The sequence below is a fragment of the Ciconia boyciana genome, chromosome 1 (assembly GCF_034638445.1).
Source record: "Ciconia boyciana chromosome 1, ASM3463844v1, whole genome shotgun sequence".
Classification (NCBI taxonomy): domain Eukaryota; kingdom Metazoa; phylum Chordata; class Aves; order Ciconiiformes; family Ciconiidae; genus Ciconia; species Ciconia boyciana.
In genome coordinates, this window is record NC_132934.1 from 214763003 (window position 1) to 214785417 (window position 22415).

Here is a 22415-nt window from a genome sequence, read left to right on the forward strand (position 1 = left end):
ATCAGTGTGGGAACTTCCTTGGGTCATTTGTTTCTCTTTCTAAACGAAGTTTCAGGAGTGATTAAGAATATCCCAGTGAGATATACTGAGTCGTGACAAAAGAGATGCTCAAAAGTTTTGAAATGCCTGCTCAGCCTTTTGCAAATGTACAGGTGACTGGTATTGTGGAACAGATTAGGCTTCAACATTAGAAATCACTGTTCTGTTTTGAAACTGCTATTCAGATACATTTGCTTTCTTCCCATTCTCAGGAACTTCTCCTGATTGCTGGCCCTACAAAGATAGTGTAGAGTGCCCTTGCAATGACATTGGCCAGGTCCCTCAGCATTCATGGGTGCATCTCATCAGGTCGCATGAACTTGAGTAAGTCCAGTTTGTTTAAAAGTTCCATAACCTGAGGATAAGTCTTCCTTGCTCCAGACTTTTCCACTTGTCTGAGGGACCTGGGATTCCTGAAGCAAGCCTTAGCAAAGAGAAGGCATTGAGTACACTGGATTATTCTATGTGCTTTGCCACCAGGTCCCCTGCTCTATTCAGCAGTGGACACATATTTTCCTTCCTTTTCCCTTTGTGGCTGAAATGCCTGTAGAAACGCGACTTGTTGCCCTTCAAATCCTTCACCAGATTAAAGTCCAGGTCAGCTTTGGTTTTCCTAACCCCATCCATGCACACTTGAACGGTGTATTTGTCCTGAGTGACCTGTCCCTGCTTCTACCAATTGCGTGCTTCTTCTGTTTGAGTTTAATCAGGAACTGCTTGTTCATCCATGAAGGCCTTCTATCACTTTGCTTGACTTCCTACTCATTGGGGTGGACCCTTGTTGAGCTTGGAGGAGGTGTTCATTGAAAATCAACCAGCTATTCTGGACCCATCGTGCCTCTGGGACCATATCCCATAGGGTTCTTCCAGGCAGACACCTGAGCAAATCTGCTGTCTTGAAGTCTATGCACTTCAGATACCTCCTGGCTTGGAAAAAAATTACTTAGATTTAATTTATATAATCAGATAGGATTAGATGGGCATCCTCAATCAAGGACTTTTTGTCTCTCAAGCAATTTTGCTATGCAATGACTTATAATAAAGGTATTGAAATATATCTAAGAGCTACATAGGTATTTACCCAGCTGTTCTTGTTTGAAGGCTTTTGCAAAATCTTTGGAAAAACGCCACTTTCCTAAGTGTCATGGTGTAGTGGGTTGACCTTGGCTGGATGCCAGGTGCCCACCAAAGCCACACTATCACTCCCTTCCTCAGCTGGACAGAGGAGAGAAAATATAATGAAAGGCTCGTAGGTCGAGGTAAGCACAGGGAGAGATCACTCACCAATTACTGTCATGGGCAGAGCAGACCCAACTCAGGGAATCAATTTAATTTATTAACAATCAAATCAGAGTAGGGTAATGAGAAAATAAAAGCTAAATCATAAAAACACCTTCCCCCCACCCCTCCCTTCTTCCCAGACTCAACTCACACCCAATTTTCTCTACCTCCTCCCTCGCAGCAGTGCAGGGGGACAGGGAATAGGGGTTGTGGTCAGTTCATCACACGTTGTTTCTGCTGCTCCTTCCTCCTCAGGGGAGGACTCCTCACACTCTTCCTCTGCTCCAGCGTGGGGTCCCTCCCACGGGAGACAGTTCTCCATGAACTTCTCCAATGTGAGTCCTTCCCATGGGCTACAATTCTTCACAAACTGCTCCAGCGTGGGTCCCTCCCACAGGCTGCAGTCCTTCAGGAACAGACTGCTCCAGCGTGGGTCCCCCACAGGGTCACAAGTCCTGCCAGCAAACCTGCTCCAGCGCAGGCTCCTCTCTCCACAGGTCCACAGGTCCTGCCAGGAGCCTGCTCCAGCATGGGCTTCCCACAGGGTCACAGCCTCCATCAGGTGTACCTACCTGCTCTGGCGTAGGGTCCTCCACGGGCTACAGGTGGATATCTGCTCCACCGTTAATCTCCGTGGGCTGCATGGAGACAGCATGCCTTGCCATGGTCTTCACCATGGGCTGCAGGGGAATGTCTGCTCTGGTGCCTGGAGCACCTCCTCCCCCTCCTTCTTCACTGACCTTGGTGTCCGCGGAGTTGTTTCTCTCCCATATTCTCACTCCTCTCTCCCTCTGCTGTTGTTCTGCGCAGTTTTTTCCCCCCCACTTCTTAAATATGTTATTCCAGAGGCGCTACCACCATCACTGATGGGCTCAGCCTTGGCCAGCTGCAGGTCTGTCTTGGAGCCAGCTGGCATTGGCTCTATCAGACATAGGGGAAGCTTCTAGCAGTTTCTCACAGAAGCCACCCCTGTAGCCCCCCACTACCAAAACCTTGCCATGCAAGCCCAATACATGTGATTTCAGCACAAATCCAAACCATAGCCCCATACAAGCCATCATGAAGAAAATTAAGTCTATCCCAGCCAAAACCAGTACACTAAGTGGCCAACAACAACAACAAATAGTAAAGGTTTGTTAGAATAGAATTGATCGTAGAAAAATGGTTGAACCCACTGTGTTTATTTTGAGAAATATATGAAGAAGTTAGGCCCTAATATTAATCAGTAGTACATTAACTAGTGCTTATAGGTCTTCCTTTGACCCTGTTTTAGAGGAAGATAGCCATCTTTTCTGCTGCCTTGGCTATAATTGCCTATGCTTTTGTCCCTTAAAGCAGAAACCCGTCTTCTTTAAAGCCATTAGACAGTAATATTGTGCAATCACTCAGTTAACAAATAATTTAAAATCTAATTTAAACAAAAGAGTGATTATATACGTGTTGTACCAACAATGAATAATTACTTGCCACAAACATTATATTTACTTTAAAGGACTAATGACAGAATTTGATTTGAAGGTACATTTCAGAAAATGAATCCCAATTGAAAGAAAATAAAGTAACCTAAGTAGTCCCAGGATTATATTCTCAATGTTTTTAAGACAGACAAAAAGAAATCCGGAGTCCTGTTTTCAAAACTTGCTGATGTGGGATATATCCAGTGATATTTTAGACCTCTACAATGTGGTCACCTTTGGCTCCATGTACAGTCAAGGGAAAAAAAGAGGCATTTCCTCAGTGTAGTTCATTTGACCACTTTTAGGCACCCTAAGGGTCTCTACATCTCTTCCCTGACTATATGGGACATCTCTATCAGATACACTTCTCCACTTTGTAGATTGCCACACTGAGTAGGAAGAATCTTTAATACTTAGGCATCGAACTACCAATAAGGATGTCTACAGCTTCCTACAAGAACGCCTTTCCACATGTTTCAAGCTTGCCAGGGGCAAGGCTGATGTTTCCAGTAACTGCGCCAGCCCAACATAGTGCCCCTGCTGACACAGGTGGCCCTTGGGTAGAAATTCTCAACTGAAATACCACATGATGCAGATACAGAGTTGTGGCTGTGTGCTTAGTGTGCCTCTGACTTGCATCCAGGAAAATGGAAGAGTTCGCAGAGAAAGCCCAACTCTACACTCAATTTTGTAGATACCAGTTGTCAAAAGTTGTCTTCTTTGACTTTAGTAAAGCTTTTGACACCATTTCCCACAGCATTCTCCTGGACAAACTCACTGCTCATGGCTTGGACAAGAGTACTCTTTGCTGGGTAAAAAACTGGCTGGGTGGACAGCCCCAAAGGGTTGTGGTGAATGGAGTTATAAACCAAATTGGCAGCCAGTCACAAGTGGTGTTCCCCAGGGCTCTGTGTTGGGGCCAGTTCTGTTTAATATCTTTATCAATGATCTGGATGAAGGGATCGAGTGCACCCTCAGTAAGTTTGCAGATGACACCAAGTTGGGTGGGAGCGTTGATCTGCTTGAGGGTAGGAAGGCTCTACAGAGGGATCTGGACAGGCTGGATCGATGGGCTGAGGCCAGTTGTATGAGGTTCAACAAGGCTAAGTGCCAGGTCCTGCACTTGGGTCACAACAACCCCATGCAGCGCTACAGGCTTGGGGAGGAGTGGTTGGAAAGCTGTCTGGCAGACAAGGACCTGGGGGTATTTGTTGACAGCCGTCTGAATATGAGCCAGCAGTGTGCCCAGGTGGCCAAGAAGGCCAATAGCATCCTGGCTTGTATCAAAAACAGTGTGGCCAGCAGGACTAGGGAAGTGATCGCCCTCCTGTACTCCACACTGGTGAGGCCGCACCTCGAATATTGTGTTCAGTTTTGGTCCCCTCACTACAAGAAAGTCATTGAGGTGTTGGAGCATGTCCACAGAAGGGCAATGAAGCTGGTGAAGGGTCTAGAGCACAAGTCTGATGAGGAGTGGCTGAGGGAACTGGGGTTGTTTAGTCTGGAGAAAAGGAGGCTGAGGGGAGACCTTATTGCTCTCTACAACTACCTGAAAGGAGGTTGTAGTGAGGTGGGGGTCGGTCTCTTCTCCCAAATAACAAGTAACAGGACCAGAGGAAATGGCCTCAAGTTGTGCCAGGGGAGGTTTAGATTGGACATTAGGCAAAATTTCTTCACCGAAAGGGTTATCGAGCATTGGAAGACGCTTCCCAGGGAAGTGGTTGAGTCACCATCCCTGGAGGTATTTAAAAGACGTTTGGATGAGGTGCTTAGGGACATGGTATAGTGGTGGTCTTGGTATGTTAGGTTGGGCTCAATGATCTTAAAGGTCTTTTCCAACCTAAACAACTCTATGATTCTATGATTCTAAAAGGGTTCTCGGCATCCTGAGCTAAATGGGCAATTTGGGGAAAACTAGCTGCTAATTGTAGTCTTGCTATCTGTGTGCAAGTCAGAAGAGGTCTTGAGCCCTCCAACAGCTATCAGGGGGCCTTCAACTAGCATTTCCTTACAAGACTTTCACAGAGTTCTTCACTTGTAATACCCTGACAGCAATGGTAGTGTCTGCAGGATAGTCTGACAGAGGCTTAGATCGTCCTGAGCTGAGGTTAACTAAGACTAATCTGGGTCAAAGTTAACCCAGCCACTGAACCTCTTTGGCTACTGTGTGATATAGCAATATCTATAGACAGTTGATTTCGCCCATGTCACAGCAATGTACGCATCTGCTTCCTTACACAGCAGTATAAGTTCCTCTTTTTTACCAAAGTGTGTTTTGACTTTCCAGAACACTCTTTGATTTATAACCACCTTCCTGCTGCTGCCTGGGGCTTAATGACTGTCCAAATATACTCTTGATGTATCCAGAAGTTCTCTTTGGGATTGCTAGTGAGTAAGGAAAGGGACAGGGAAATAGGAATGGTCCATCCTACACCCAGGATAGTTGAAAACTTTTACTGTTTATGGTCAATATCTGATGCTACTATATACCTGTATATGCATGCAGTCATGCACCAACTGGTGACTGCGTGCTTTGCACACATGGTGAACCAAAGAGATCCAACCAGGTTACATCAGTCCCCAAAAGCAGGTTATATTAGCCGTCCCCCATCGTGAGCTCAGTGGCATGCTAATGACGTTGCATAGCTGCTGACTCGTCTTGCTGGAGTTGGCATATGACCATGTGGATGAGGCATGTGACTGTCCGGATCTACCACAGGAGACCTTTCATAACAACTACCCAGATACTCCCAGAGAAAATCCCTCAAAGAAGTAGTCCTTGCTCTTAATTGTTAACAATTGACCACACCAACACAACTGACCTAAATCCTGAAGACTGAAGGTTAATATGCCTATCAAGATGCTTTTTTGTTTGCACTTACTGCTACAACTCAGGATGATTATTTTGGCCAAACTTTATCTCTTTTTTTATAAAGGGTGTTGATACCACAGGTTAATGCTGAGTTATGCGAATCCATCTCCTCCATCAGTTTCCATTTGCCACCCTGAAGCTGCACTGAGTTTTTGTTTGTTATTAAGGTGGGGAAAAAAAAAGAAAGAAAGAAAAAAAGCCTTATGCAACTTCTTTAAGTGATTATTTTGTATACTTTTGTTATTTCTCCTGTCATGCCTTTTCTGAAGCAAACTACACATTCTTTCATATTTCCTTCATGTGGCTTTAGAGTCCTTGCAATTGTAGCTAGGAAGTATATTTTTTCCTTTTTTCTTTCATAGTCCTAGGACCTGTTGTCCACTCACAACTCAGCCAGGTATCGCATGCATATTTTCTTATTTTAAATGCGTCTACTTCAGGTTTGGGAAGTAATTGATACCTATTTTTCATTCACAAACCCAACTATTTTTTATTTAGAGATTTGAGGAGTATTATCCCATGAATCTATAAATCAAATTGTTCTTAAGGAATCTAATAAAATTGTTGGAAAGTGAAGAAAAAAAAATGCCCAAATACCTGTAAATCAAACCTGTAAATCATTGCACTTTACTGTGTAGATACCAATGCTGGTATTCATTATATTTACCAGAGAGGATTACATCTGCAGTAATCCCATTACATTGTATTTATTATCTCTGAAGGAAAATGGGCACCTTAGGGTAATTTCTCTGACCTATTGTAAAGATGCATACAATGATTAGATGAATCACACCTTAAAAGTTTCTGCTTCAGTCCGTCAACTTGTTACATCAGATAATTCCACCTTATTTCTGTGGATTTGTTAAGTCTATCTTACTTTATGGTCTTGTCCAGGTTAGTTTATATCTTGGAATGTCAGCACAATGATTATTTACCTCTCTATGAAGCTTCCTTCATTTCTTTCTATTTTCTTCATTAATCCAGCTCTCAAAAACAGGCACCAGTCTGCCAGGCAGGGCCTGAACGTCATTAGACTTCTCTGCAACAAAATTCCCAAACTGAGTGCTAGAACTAAATGAAATTTTATCCTTATTCATTTTAGCGGAACGGTGCTCAGAGCTAATGACACAGAACTCAGGCTGTCCTGCAGCATGAAAGCGTTCTGGATTTAAATCTCCTCTTTCTTATTTTAAGTTAGCATATAATATCAAAGTTCACTATAGGAAATTTGGAAATGCTACTGTTTCTTTCAGGCTTGCCAAAAAAGCTTAAACATAAACCAGGTAGTCACCAGGATAAGTTCATATTTTATCAGGACAAGTTCCTGGTTTAATGGAATATCTTTTATGCCTTTTTTGCTGTTTTTCTCTATCGGCATTGACAGCTGGAATTGAAATTTTACCTGCCTGCCTTAGATTCAGATCCTGTGTCTGATGCTGAAGTGTCTTGGCAGTCCACTTAGGAAGCAAAGGAGCAGAGCAGCCAATGTAGCTGAGTGTGACTTTACTGCTGCTGGTCTTCAGGTCTCATCCCCCACATGCAAGCTAACCTGGCAGGTGTATTTCTTAAGGGAAAACTATTGTTAACAGAGAATGATTTAGGTTTCAATTTAAGCCAGCTTGAGCTTTCCAGACATTTTCTGTGGGGAATTCTTTTTGCAATTCCTCCGAGTGAATTTATAATCAAATGAATGTTCGGTTTCACATTACGGCATGCTGAGAAGGAAGTCTACCATGGGAACAAATATCTGCACTAAATTTTCATGTCCTTCAACTTAAAAAGGTTGGAGGGAGTAAACTTTAACTTCTGTGTTCTCAAAGAAAGAAGGAAAGAAAAAAAATGCGTCCCGGACTGGCATAACTTAAAAGACTGTAATGCTTACTATGGTGAAGGAGAGAGAATTATATTTTTTTTCTGTAATGTAGGCACAGTGAAAGGCTGAATAATTATATATGGTACTAGACATGAAAAAAACTGTTTAAGTTCTTGACATTAAGTACTAAAGAGAACTGACAGGCTGCAGCTGAGCTCTGTATCTTGTGTTGTGCTTGTCTATGGGAGAACTACAACAGAGCCTCCAAAACAAGAATGGCGTTCAGCATCCAATCCCTTTACAAATAAGGCATTAAAAAATCTCCTGTCCAGACCTTTCTGCAGGCAGAAAGGCAGACAGCAGAGGACATGGGAGGATGTGGCCTTATGAGTCCTCAACCTGTACGATTTCAGATCAACAGCCATAGAAAAAGTCCTGTGATGTTTTCAGGTCCTTTTTCTGAAGTCCAGTAAAGATGGGGTTCGATATTGCCACTGGTATTGACTGTCCAGCAAGTTGGTTTCAGTGTTCCCACCTGAAGCTGGAAAGTAAGATACTTTTCAAAAAGGAATAACCAGGCACACTGAAATTATGCATATTATATACATATTTCCTGGAAGGCTGATAAATACAAAAAGGTAAAGAACTCCTGAAACTGATTAAAACATTATTTTTCATGGAACTTCTGAAGCTTTGTCAATTTTTTTTTTGACAGAAAGTGTATGAACTGTCTTTTTAAAAGTACACATGGGTGAAAAATTCTCTATCACACCTTTGTTTGGAATTCTTTCCCTTCTTTTATCATATTGAAGATTTTCCTTACTTCCCTGGTTTCAGCAGAAGAAGGATTAACCATAGGAAAGAGCTGAATGCTTTAGCGTACTCAAGTTACAAAGAGAAATCATGGTTCCTCTCTGGAAGACACCTTTTTCTCCAGACCAGAATCATCATAGTCTCCACCAGATAGAATAATTTTATAAAAATTAATTTGAACTTTGACTCATCATGCAGTGACTTAAACTCAGATGTGAAGTGGAAAGTTGTAATCACTCCTACCTACTCAAGCTGCATAAAAACCATTTCTGCAAATATCCCTCACACTGCTAAAGGATCAGGTCCTTTTATTCCAGAATTTGTAAATGTCTGTATTCAGTAATAGATGGCTTTATTCATAGGTTTTCTTCTGCCAGCAAACCTTGTATGTGCTGCAACATTATGCAGCTTGTTCCATGGACCTCTCAGATCAAACGCAAAGTAAAATCTGTCTTTCTATGTTGCTTAACTTTTCTCAACAATAGGGACACAATGTCTGTTGCAGTGATGTGGGAATCAAGAAGGGTATGATTGATTACGAAAAGAAAGACCACTTTTTTTATGTAATGCCTTAAATGCTCTTGCTGTTACACTGGAATATATGTGTCCTTGCATAATCATAGAATCATAAAATCATAGAATGGTTTGGGTTGGAAGGGACCTTAAAGATCATCTAGTTCCAACACCTCTGCCATGGGCAGGGACACCTTCCACTAGACCAAGTTGCTCAAAGCCCCATCCAACCTGGCCTTGAATGTTTGCAGGGATGGAACATCCACAACTTCTCTGAGCAACCTGTTCCAGTGCCTCACCACCCTCATAGTGAAGAATTTCTTCTTTATATCTAATCTAAATAATAAACCTGGGAGTTATATGGCTTAGAAATGGTTATCACCTCATAAACAGGAAGCGCCCTCAAGGTATCATCTAAGTAGTATAGGCAATGTGATCACAAAAATCTGTGTTCCAGCTTTGCAGCAGTCCTACATCAGTTCTTTTATGGCATCATTATGTTAAATGTTTTTAATGCAGGAATATTTCAGAATAATAGCAAGTTATTTTCTATTTCACTGCAGTTTCATTCAGGTCCATTAACGTGTGAACATGAAATAGAAACAGAGATTAAATGACTTGTCTAAGGTCACAGTGATCTACTGGGTTAGATGTGGGAACAGTGACAGAAAACACCTGACATCTGATACTGATTTTGATTTGCTGTAGGACTTCATATACATCACTTGTACAAGGTAACTTACGGGATTCATTGGAGCAAATGTGGACATCTATGTCTAAGCAGCTTACACTATCTATTATATACACTCAATGCTGAAAGTATGTAGGAAAGGAAAAAGCATGGTTGTCCATGTCCACCGAATGCAATAAACGTCAATGCAGTTGCCAGGTTATTGCTAATCTAAACCTAATGTTTATATATTATACAATATTATACCATAACTTCACGCTTAGGTTTCTTATTGTCACTGTGTGTAAAAATACTGGTCTCCATCTTGAATATATAATATAACAGATTTTGTAACCTAAGACAGCTTTGGTACTGGGCCAAACTAGGAAGTCAATGCTGCTTTGACATATTTGTTCTGCTTCAAGAACTGGAATCACCAGAGCTGGCTGGAGCATCTCTGCACCACCTTTAACCAGTCAGTGTAACTGCATCTCTGTCTATAGTGAACAGGGATGTGAAACAGGCTTAGGTGTGTGTAGTGCTACCGAAGGATGCTAATGGCAGAACACAGTATAGATTTCACCGGCTGTACAACGTATAGCAGCTCTGTGGTCTCTGCACTACTTAGTGACACCACATCTGTTAATATACAACAGACTTGCTATAATAGGAGTTGTAACTCTCATCATTTTCCTCTGTATGAATCATCAGAGGCCTGTTTCCCCCTGTGAGCAGTAAGATAGCAGGAAAGGAATTTATTGTCCCCAAGCCATCATTTCTTTCTGATGCTTTTTCCCACATTCTCCTTTTTTAAGGAACTAAGGCTCAGACTGACTCTTTACAGTATTTTTATCTTATATATCCTGTGGATTATATAGTTAAACAATAGCACTTTTGCTGCAGTGCTCATGGCTGCATGAAAGTCCAAAAAAGTTGGGCTGGTGTCCTAGCACTGGGGCGGAAAGGCAGAAAGAGCTCACTCAGTGGTAAGGCATGGTGGCTGCTCAGCTTTGCCTATCAGCATGCTTGCATTCTTAAAAATATCAATTTCTGTATTCAGACGTCTGCAAATGTGAGTGCCACATGCAGATCTCTTGCTCTTCAGACTTCAAAAACTGATTTGATAGGCCTTTTCTATCTATTTGAGATCATCCATACTGAGAATAAGAAGCCTGACAGCTGTTAGCAGCAAAGAATACAAATGATAATCAGAGCTGATAATCAGCTGTCATAAAAAAAGAAGAATGAAAACCAAAAAAAAAAAAATTTGCTCAAAAATACCAGGAGCATAACTAGTTTGACTGACATAGTGGGTAAGGCTATTGTTTGCTCTTTGCTGGATTTATTCAACTTTATGATTTATTTTCAGAGGTGTATGCAAGGAATGAAGAAGGGAAGGGAAAGAGAAAGCTTGGAAAAAGGAAGGAAAACAAAACCATATATGGATTCCTCTCTTATCAGCAGTTAATTGTATGCAAAAAAAGCTTAATATTAAACCACTCTTCAATTTTGAATATGTATGATCTTCCTTTCATTTCACTGACACTTCCCTTTGTTTGCATGTGTGACGTGACATGATGATAATATAAAAAATTTGGGCCAAGTTTTGTCATTTGGCATATGAGTTTCCCTTTTTCTTAATTGTAGTCATGTCATGGCAATATGTAAAGCCCTTTTTAAAATGTTTACTTGTATGTCATTAAATCTAATGGTATAGAACTTCTGAACTATGTATTTTCTATATATAGAAAATTCTATTCTATTCTGTTCTATTCTATTCTATGGCTTAGTTTCTTACCTACATTGTCTCTGTTTCCATTCCTGAAACATCTGGTTACATCTTTCTTTATTATACTTCCATCGTCTATACACATTCACATCATCTGAGAGGATGTCCATCAATCTGTAAATACTATTTTTGGCTTAATTATCTTCAAATGCCTAATTCAGGGTAGTCATGTTGATATTTCTGCACAATTTTCTCCCAAGCTTGGCTATTAATATTACATTGTAGATCAGCACATGATTTTCCTTTTGAATCACTCCACTTCCATTTCATTGAGGACTGTACAAATGTATAAATTGATACTGCTGAGCTTTTTAGATTTAGCCAGCTGCTGGAAAAAGGTTAATAGGTTTGGTTGCCTGGGGATACTATTCCAGTTCAAGTCTGTCAGATGTCTAATCATGTGTCTCAGCAGAAGATATTGCCCATAGCAGCTTTTTTCCATCTTCTACATTTCCCTAAAGTTTGAAAAGAAAGGACCGTCCCATCATCAAATACATGATTTAGACCTGTGATTTTAAATCAAATATATGTATATATTTTTGTTTGTTTGTTTTAAGCACAAGCTTGATCCATAATGTGGTGACTCTGACATTAGATGGATTAAGGTAGGCATACAGGTCGTTTCAGTAATATACTCCATTATTTTTAAAAAAAAAAAAAAAGGAAAATACTTGGTTTTAGAGATGTGACAGCTAAATATGCTTAAATTTGTCTTCTAAATGTGTCAGCCAGGTGTTTGCCCACTTGAAAACTACTCCAATAACTGCAATAGAGTGGCTAATTTGCTGAAGTGCAAGAGTACTAAATTGGTCTCTTCAGTTAAGAGCTCCATTTCCTTGAATTTTGTTTTTTTGTTTACATCACCGAAAAATGACCTTTTACAAATGCTTTTCAGTCAATTATCCCTCTGAGTGTGTACACAGGTATATGTGATGTCCACCTTGGCCAACTCTACAAGGAATATGCAAGGGAACTGCTTATTTGGCTAATGGGTCAAAGTTTCCAACTGAGGAGGACTCCAGGTTAGTGCTCTCTGTGGATGAAATACCTCATGGTCACACACATACACATTTCTTGTAGTAAAATTCTGTATTAAAAAACTACAGAAAAGCGTTAATTTCACAGTCATGGCTTTCACCTGTGATGGGTAGATGAAGTACTGAACTTCTTTGTCAGAAGTGTAGTAGAGCACACATAGAAGGTAAGATAATAGTAAAATATCTGAATAATTGAAAAGCAGAGGGAAAAAAACCCAACAAAACAAAACCAGGAGATTTATGAAGTAATAATATGTAGGGTTTTTAAATTAAGAGGATTCCAGGCAGCACAGTCATCTTCACTGCCTCGAGTTTGCCCCTTAGAGTATGTATTAATTGCTCCTTCCTATCAGAGCCAAACTTCACAGTATTCAAATCAGATCAAAGCTGGATTTTATTGTGTTTTAAGCATTCTTAGTAATTATTATTCCAAGGTAATTTGGTCTTTTAAGGTGGCTGCTTAAAGTTTCCGTCTTTAAAGTGAAAATCCTAGACAATCACACTGATGGGTAGATCGGCTCCAATTAACTTAATCAGTTTGCTATTATCCTCATATTTATCTGCTGTAGATTGTACTTCTAGGTTATTAATCCCTGTTAAGGACGCATTAGTCACTGGCTAGCAGGGACTATAGAGGTGCAAGGCTACTGGATCTACTATAGCGGGAGCGTTGCAAAAAGCCCAGAGATGGCTAGCAGTGAACTACCTGCAGGAGTTGTAAATATGTATTCAGTAAGTGGGGACTTTGTCATCAGTATGTTTCATGAGTCACCTTTTTTTTTTTTTTCTTCTAAAAATCAATCTACACAGCAGACAATAGTCAAGGCAGGGGTATTTTATCTTGATTTTACAAATGGAAAGATGGAGATAGCTGTGGATAACACATTTACCCAAGATCTCACAAGAAGTGCTATGTTCTCAAATCTCATCCTTGGACTGTCTTTTCTTGACCAATATTACAGATTTAACTACCCAGCGTAGAGGCATGTTGTATGATTCAAGCTGTTCTGTAAGAAGAGTGAGCTGGGCAAGAAACTTATAACTGTACTTTCTTAATTCTGTAATTTTTGGTGGTTTAAAATTTTCATATTTTATTTGGAAGATAAGGGAGACTGAAGGGGGAGTCATTAATTCATGCAAATATGGAAAAATGAACAGGGATTTTTTTCATGGATTTATTTTGAAATGTTCACAAAAGGCTGAATGTATATTTTAAATTTCACCATGTTTGTGTGCCACGTTTCTTCCTTTCTTGTGCCGTCTTTCTTTTTCTGTGGGGCACGACAAGAAAAGGCAGGAGCTGGCTGGGCTTGGAGAACAACATCTGTAGAAAAAGGAAACTATAGTCTTTAAAGGAAAAGAGGATTTTTTATCCCTCTCCTCCCCTCCCCCTCCCCCCCCTCCTCTGCTATTTATAGGAGGATATAAGTGAAAGATAAGGATAAATTCTTTACGAGTTTCAGCAGCCCTCCCTCCTCCCACCAAAAAAAAGAAGAAACAACAGCAGAGAAAAATACCTAGAAGCAAACTCTTTTCTTTCTTTGTCAGCTTGGCAGTGTGGGCTAGTTTTTAATCTCTGCTGGAGCCTTTTAGTACAATTACTTTATCTCTAATGGCAGCTGTCACTTTACCTAAACCTACGCTCACTGCTTTGTATTTTCTCCTTTCTCATTTGTGCTGCTATTCTCATTATACATCCCCAAAGGGCTACAAGCATGGAAAATAACATAACATAACAACACAACAACGTAACGTAACGTAACAACGTAACATAACATAACAACGTAGCATGACATAACAGAACATAAGGAAGAAGGAAAAAGATGGGTGGGAACAGAAAGGGTCATTTAATCATTGCAGAAGTTGTTCAGTGAAGTGTATTTTTTTGAAATGGCTAATTGCAGTAGCACAGCCAATGTGGCAGGGTTGGTTTGTATTATTTCTGTAAAACGCCAATCTCCCCAATAATCAGTAAGTTTTTGATACTGCATGAAGAGTATGGTACCTGGATAGCAACATTATCAAACATATAATGTAAACCAGACTAGCACCTCTTTATTTTCCTTCCTTTTTCTTTTCTGTGTGTTGCAGTCTGTTCAGACTTTTGGGACTTAAATTGATTTTCCTTGCAGCTTTCTCTGTAGGCTTTCATTGTTCAAATCATGATAAGCTTTGCTCCTAGCACCAGTGGAAAAAGAAAATAAAATATAGGCATTTGTAGGTTGAGAACTCTCATGGGTGTATATACCCTCAATCTCTAACATCAGTAATGTGCTAGAGACATCGTAGAATGGTATGTACAATATAAAGGGAAATCCTGTAAAACTCTGAGGACAGGCAATCAGGTGTGTGGGTTTGGTTTTGGTTGTGTGTGTGTGTGTGTGTGTTTATAGAACACCCAATATAATGTGACATGAACCAATGAGCGTTTCTGCTTATTATGGTATTACTGATAGACCCCAAATCAGGATGACTACCCTCACGGAAGGAGGAACAATGTTTAATTGCATTGTTTCCTAACCAGAGAGAGGCTAAAGCTGTAGTGAAGTGAGTTTCTAACTCAGTTTCATGGATCCCATTCCATTTAAATCAGTGCTGAAACTCCCACTGGGTTGAGTCATAAGGGATCATGCCAAAAGTCCTCTGTCATCCTAGATTAGAGAACACACAACTTCAGTGAAACCAGCTTTGAGTCCTTTGAGAGCTGATGCTAACTGCATAACAGTGAATTTTAAGTATTTTACAGGTGATTAGCTCTCAGCAGTGGATGAGGTGATGTGTCTATTTTTTTTTCCTGTGTTCAGCAAAGTCAAAGGAAGGCTGTGCAAAGAGCAAACTGGAAAAAGGAGGGGGATTCTCCACTTAATACCCCCAAGGATATTATCTTCAATGGCACTAGCATGGCCTGATTAACATTATGACTTAAGTTTTTAAGTTGGATTGAGAAAATCATCTCCATGGCATATCTTGTTCTTTCTCATAGTTTCTTCTGATTTTTTTTCCGCCCTGTATATCATAGATGAAGATCACATATGAAGTAGTGGCTTTGAGCTTTACTGGAAGCTGGAAACCACTTGTTAACAACTACTTATGGTCAAAAAGTTGTACCATTTAATCAATGGTGTTCATGGTACCATGGAATTAATTAATGGTACCAACGGAATTAACCACTGTTTTTCATTGTTCTGCATGCATATATTTTCTGTGTTTTTCTGAATCTGAAGAAAATCTTCCACCAAGAAAGATTTTTTGCCACTTTTTTTTCAAACTGGAAAATTGTGAGAGAAATATGTTTTCTGCTAAATTTTTTAGTTAAAAATATTTTTTTCCAAAATTTTGATAGTGGATAAACATTCCATGGGATCTATAAAGTATTTTAGCGTAAAGAACGATGGTAAAGAATGCATACTAAAACACACTGCAGCTCTCCGCCAGTACAGTTCGCTGTTGAGAATATGGGAATAGCACTTATGTAGAGTCAAAACATAGTGTTTCTCAAACTGAAGATCATAGATCTGTTTCTGACCAAGAGATGAAGCATCTGTCAAGATTCATGCTGGGATAATTCCTGCAGCTCGCAGTCCAATTCAGGGTTTTTTTGGTTTCCAGTAGCACTTTTGACTGCTGCAGTTACTAAATAAAGAACAAATAAAGCCTGGTGCAGCTGTTCCGTGTCCTTAAATTGTGTTTCTTTGGTGTAGATTCAACTCTGAGCAAACGTGTTGATGGCTTGGAGATAAATTTAAACCTTTCTGGGAGAAAAAAAACTACTAGATTTTCTGTAGAGGGGTAACGATAATTTGGTGTGGAAGGTTTATGTGATTTGAAAGAAGAGCACAGGCCTGCAGTAAGGTAACCCAACTGTAAGGTTAATGGGTTTTTACATTGTTCCCATCTTTTTACTTTCCATTTACAAGGAGATGTAGTCTATAGGATTATGGAAATAGAACTTACAGTGGATAGAAGGGAGTTTCACTTCATGAGTATCTTTGAGAACAGCTGAACTAGTAACATCTGCAAGATGTTCAGAAACACTGGTGGCGTTTAATATCCAAGAATTTGTGTAGCTTCCTGCCCAGAGCTTGTATCCAAGAAATGGGAGAAAAACAGAAAAACAAAATCTTCTCTTATTTCCTAAGACCTTTCCTTTCTTTTGTCTGGATAGCAATTGTAATGGTATTGTATCACCAGCACATTACAGTTTTGATGAGTGGTTTTTTTTGTCCTGATTCAAGGAAAAGAGGCCAATGAATTGTACATTGGTTTTTGTTTCAGTTTGGCATTGTGGTTTCTGCTGATGCTAAAGTTTAATAAATATCATTCTTCTTGCAGTACCTAGGGTTAGCTAGACCTACACTGGCTTTATGAAAATGGACCAAGTACCTCCTTGGCTGCATAGCCAAACTTATCAGAAGGAAGGCAAAGTGACTCCCAGTCTTTTAGCACATGCAACCATACCATCATAACCAACATGAAGTAATGTTCAAATGACACTGATTCATAAGCAAAGTATATTTGGGTGAACATAGGCAAGTAAGACATTAACGTGACAAGCTAAGGAAATTTCAGGAAAGTAATAGTTTATTTTGGCTGAAGACACAGGCTTGCAATGAATTAATGTCTTAGAAATGTTTCTGGATACAGATGCTGCTCTCTCATATAGCAACATATACGAATAAGGCATCTGTCAAGTTAGAAAATTACTTCCTTCTAGCTGGATGCTAGCCTGACCCAAGCCATAAATACTGCTATTCCCATCCACGTGAATTACAGCAATGCTGGATTTAAGCATGAAGTACCCAAAGAACTTACTTCTAGTACAATTTTCCCAGCTTTGCTGTAACACCTAAACCCCTAGGATGTAGACTATGATTGACAAGTCTACTTACTCAACAAATGGAATCTTTTGTTTTACATGTAGTCATATTTTTATCATAAGTATGAGAGTACTGTAGTGGAAAGGTTGAGGAAGAAGTATAAATGTAAGTGGTATTTCTTTGGCCTGCTTTCAAAGATGTGAACAGGCATAAGGGTACAAATAATTTAAAAAAAATTGTAATACTCCACTATACAAACAGAAAAGAAATGACAGTTGTTTTGTTACAGAACCCCTTAGCAGGTGGATAGTGCGTATTACTGAATAAGAGACACTAATAAGAAATATAAATCTACCTACATGTAAAAGAAAAAGTAACCACAACAATTTTCCTTCCAACCCCAGAATTTCCTTGTAAATGACCTTTCCAAATGATCATTTGGAAAGTTTCTGAATGATGCCATTTGTTGGCTGTAAAATAGCTCAAGTACCTTAAATAGCTTACAATTTTTTGTCACAGATTATTACCCTAACATTTTTACTTCTGCCTTTAATACTTTTGCTTGAAAGGCTTGTCCATCCTAGAACATTAAACCATACCAATGATGTAAAAGAGCAGTTGTTACACAGAAGCTGTACTGGTTAAGTTGTAGTTCTTCGCTAGAGCAAATGGCTCACACATAAATAATGTAACACAGACTTGGAAAAAAAAATCCTGAGTGACCAAATCAAATTTCTTATGGTAAAGGCATCATGTCAGGTCATCCTTTTGATAACCTCATGACCAAAATTTTTTATTAGAAATAATTGCAGACCAATTGCAAACATTAAATACATTGTTGTAGCAGGATTGACGTTATTGCTGTTGATTTTTTTTTCTCTGAAAGTAATTTTCTAAGTATAAATGAGGCGCATTTCCAGGATCCTTTTCCCTGTAGGAATTTTATTTCCCTTCATAGAATTTTAGGTTGTGGTATTTTTTTCAGGAAACTTCAAACCTCTGCCTGTAATTAGTTACTATTTCTAAAAGGCTTTAAGAGATAAAGAGCTATATAAATGCTAAGTGTTACTATTTCTTTTGGCAGAGGTAAATCTGATTTTCTGTTATAATGAAGAAGACCATAGCTCATCATCTTGGCTGATTACAGAAGTTACAAGAACAGATTGCCCATAACCAATGTATACCCTTCTTTCCCATTTTGAAAATTATATTGCTCACAGCTTGACTCCTTAGAGAGTAGAATTATAATGGCTTTTAGTGTGTCTGAAAAAGAATATCAACTAAGTCTGGTTGCTCTGAAGAATCCTGCTTAGGTTTATTGTTGAGCCATACAAAGGAGCTTCAAAAAATAAAAAAACCCAAAAACTTCATAAACTCTTGCACATACCTAAAACTGTAAATGTGTGGATAAGATGTTCTTGGGGTTCTTTTTGTTTTGGTATTTTTTGTTGTTGTTTTTTTTTTTTTAATTATTTAATATTAATCCTTTGCAAGGTACAGTAAGAGACTGAAGTAAATTTCCTATTTCAGGCTGTCTGCATCTGCTGTGTGGATTAATAAGGTATTAGTTTCCATGGATGTTCTTCTGGCATCATTCTCAAGCATGAAAGAAAATAGTTTATTTCATCCATGTTCTCACATATCAAATATTATTTTACACAGATAATGATGAAAGAAATAGCAGGAAGAGATGGAAAGAGGAGAATATCTCAGCTGTTTGAGAGATTCCAAAGTGGATCTGGAAAGGTTTTACTGAAAATGACTGCTTTATCTCCAGTTTATCTCCTCTCAACTTATTTAAATATCCTGACCAAAAACATTTCCACTTCAGCTACTGTGAGATTGGAAGTTCATTATGCATGGCACCTGCTTCCTTTTAGCTGTTATTTACTGGACGTGATTATGTTAGCATGACTTCTTGAAAATAAATTGCAAATATAAAGTGAAGGAACTAACTGTAAGCAGGTGAGGAAAGATAGTTTTTATAATTATGAGGCCAACTTCAACTTTTGAAAGCCTGTAACAAAATCAGAAGTAAAATCTATTACTCCTCCATAATAGTTCTGTTTTCAGATGCGACATTGCATGGTATGATTCTTACATACTCAACTTCAACACCGTATTAAGACCTGATTTAGTTTGGGCAAATCTGGATGCTCAAGAAACAAAGTACAAAAATAAACAGCACTAAGTCTAGGAAAAAAAAAAAAAGAGAACAGAGTACTTCTTGAGAAGTTTGTAAAACATTAGTTAGGAGTTTTCTACTAAATTTCAATTTTTATGTTCATAATTTTTGTAATTGTTTTTTTGTTATAAACTTTCATTACCAGCTGTGAACTGACTCTTAAATAAGCTTCCTTGAGCTATTAGTCATTGCTGTCTCATTAGTATTGTAAATACTACTTTGTAGCGTCTGCCATCCTCTCTTGGCATTTGAGGTTTCAGCCAAGCAGTTTGTTACTTTTTATTTATATTTCCAAAGATTGCAGAGAACAAATGTTCACCAGCTGCAATTTTGTCTTCAAAACTTACTGAAAATAGGAGCCATCACAATTTAAGAGGTTATAGAGCCAAAACTTGTTATAGGGCTTCTTGGGTCCTGCATATGACTATTTCTGGATTCATTGTACCTTCCCCTGGAGTGAGAGATATAAGCTAATAAAAATATGTAGACATTTTTTAGCAAGATGGACATTAACATGGCTTTACTTTTTTTTTTACCACATCAATCATATTTTTCAACAAAATTGTTCTTTTCTCCTTTTTTTTTCCCCCGGTGACTAAAGGTGAAGGTGACATATGTACTCATGACTTTCAGAAAGTTTGAAAAACAAAAAAATTACCATATTTTGACCGAAGCCTCAATTATTTTTAAAGAAAACATATTTTTATGGGGTTTTGGGGGGTTGGGGGAGTATATATTTGGTTTTTGGTTGTTTGGTTGTTTTTTTTAATGAACATAGGAAACTAAATTATTGCCCAGTTAGCTGTAGCACTGGCTAGTGCTGAACTTGGGATGCAGAACTAACACGGATGAGGAGTCTGAGCCAATGTGGTGACTAAAGTGAATCTGGTTGGTGAAGGAACAAAGAATAACAGTAATTTTTACAGGAGGATTTTTTTGTTTCTATCGTAAGAAAGGGAAGAAGAAAAGTCATGGAGCCAACTTAACATAAGTAGTATTGTTCTTTGCAATTATCTAGTGATAGTGCTTTCTGGACCCTCTTTTTGAGCTTTTTAGAAAGCCGTTAAGAGGTACTGCATCTTTACTCCACAGCTGAAACTAGTTTTTTAAATGGAAGATTAGATTTTCACATGACTCCGAGACCTGGGCTGTTTAGTGATGTCAGCTCTATAAGTTTCCTAGCAAAAACTGCAGGAAATGATAATGCTGTCCAAGACTTCATAATCCTCTACATCTGGAAAATCCCCAGCACTGTCAGCAGGACCAAACCACAGAGTGTCTTAGGCAAATTAAGCCAATACTATATATTAGTTAAGAGATCGGTGCTCTCACTTTTGGAAGAATTGCAGTTATTTTTTATTCTTGTTATTATGACACTGTGTCATTAGTGATATAAAAAGAACAAGGAACATGTGCAAAAGTAAACCACATGCTGTCTCAACTAGCCAAGAAAATATATACCAGATGGGAAATGATGAGACAAGCTATTGCGACAGATCAGCTGGTCATGGAACAAATGCAGAAGAAGCCTCAGGGCTTACTCGCTAAACCCACAGTACCAACAGCACCCAGGAATAAGGTGTCCACCTGTGAAAGTCTGTGAAAATCTGCCTCTTGGTTCTACATAAAGTACAGTCCTGGATTCAAGAGTGACTAGAAGCAATAAGATAAATAGTTTCCTTTCTAAAACTGTAAGAGTTGGAGCACTGTCCAGCCAAGACCTTACCAAGATTTGTGTGAGCAAAAAAATTGAAGCCATAATGAAACCATTTTCCCAGCTTGAGTAAGTGGCTGAGAGATTTGAGTTACTGATGTGCCCTTTTTCAAAGTTGTGCAGTATGTAATTTTTTACTAACACTGTGACCGTCGGTTTCCAAGAGTTATCTTGAACAGTGACTGTACAGTCTAAGGAAGAAGTTGAGAGGTGGTAACCACAGATGGGAGCAGAGATCATGAAGGGCAACTCTTTCACCTTGTGTTTGTCATTTAGTTTTAGCTACCTGGCAGGCTGTGTAGGCTTTGCTTTGCCTTAGTTCTTGTAAACCAAAATAGAAATGATCTCTGTTTTAGCACCCTTAGCAGGGAAGCCAAGGTTTTAAGCTGATGTAAATCTAATGGGCACATTCACATATTTTTCCCCTTTCCAGATTTTACCTGAAGTAGAACAAATACTAAATCCACAATTTTATAGGTTTTCCCAATAACTACACTTTAAAAGATGCTGTTGTGCTAATTTGGCAGAGTGTAGAAATGTAGTTTATTTCTGTACTGAAATGTTTATAGTGACCTGTTATAAACTGCTCCCCCCAAAAAATAAAAAAGCCCTGCAAAATAAAATAAAAAAGCCCTGCAAAAAATAAAACCAATGACTGTGAAAATAGGCAACAGAAATTTGCACAAATGCAAATTTTGAATGCTTAAGTAGTAACTAAAATGTTACAAGTTTCTGACATATAAGAACAATGATTAATAAAGCAATAAATGTAGCGTATCGTTGAAAGCTGTTGTACATATTATTGGGGATACTCATAGATGTATTCCCTAACCACCCCTGCTGAGCAATTCCCACTCTTTAGATGTTTCAGCATCTTCAAAGGACTTAAAAATATAATTTCCTTACTTTTATTGCAGCATATTTATGAACAAATAACTTAACCACATTCATTTCCCAGTAGGAATATTTTTAGTAAGAGACTCCTGATCAATGAAAGCAGAATGAAAAATAATTTAAATACTATCTTTTAATCCAGTCCATTTTTTTTTTTAGTCTCTTTACTTATTTGAAATAAGCTCTTAGCTAAAATGAGTCTACTGGGGGCTGAGTGGGGCCATAACTGGTAGAATAACATCAGAGTCTGGTTGTACATCTCTTCCTAGGTAGTTCACAAGGATTATCCATTTCCAGATCTGTGAATTTAGCAAGTAAATTCTCCAGAAATGCACATGAGTTGTGCCTAACAGCACCATCAAGAAAACCCAATGTGGAAATCAAGGCATGAAAACACTCTGTTGAAAGTCTTCCAAGAAACAAATGAGAACAAACCTACTGAGAATATAGGCCAGACCCCTTATAGGTTAGTGAGCACCAATATACATTTGAGCCTCTAATCAGAGGCCAAATGTATATTT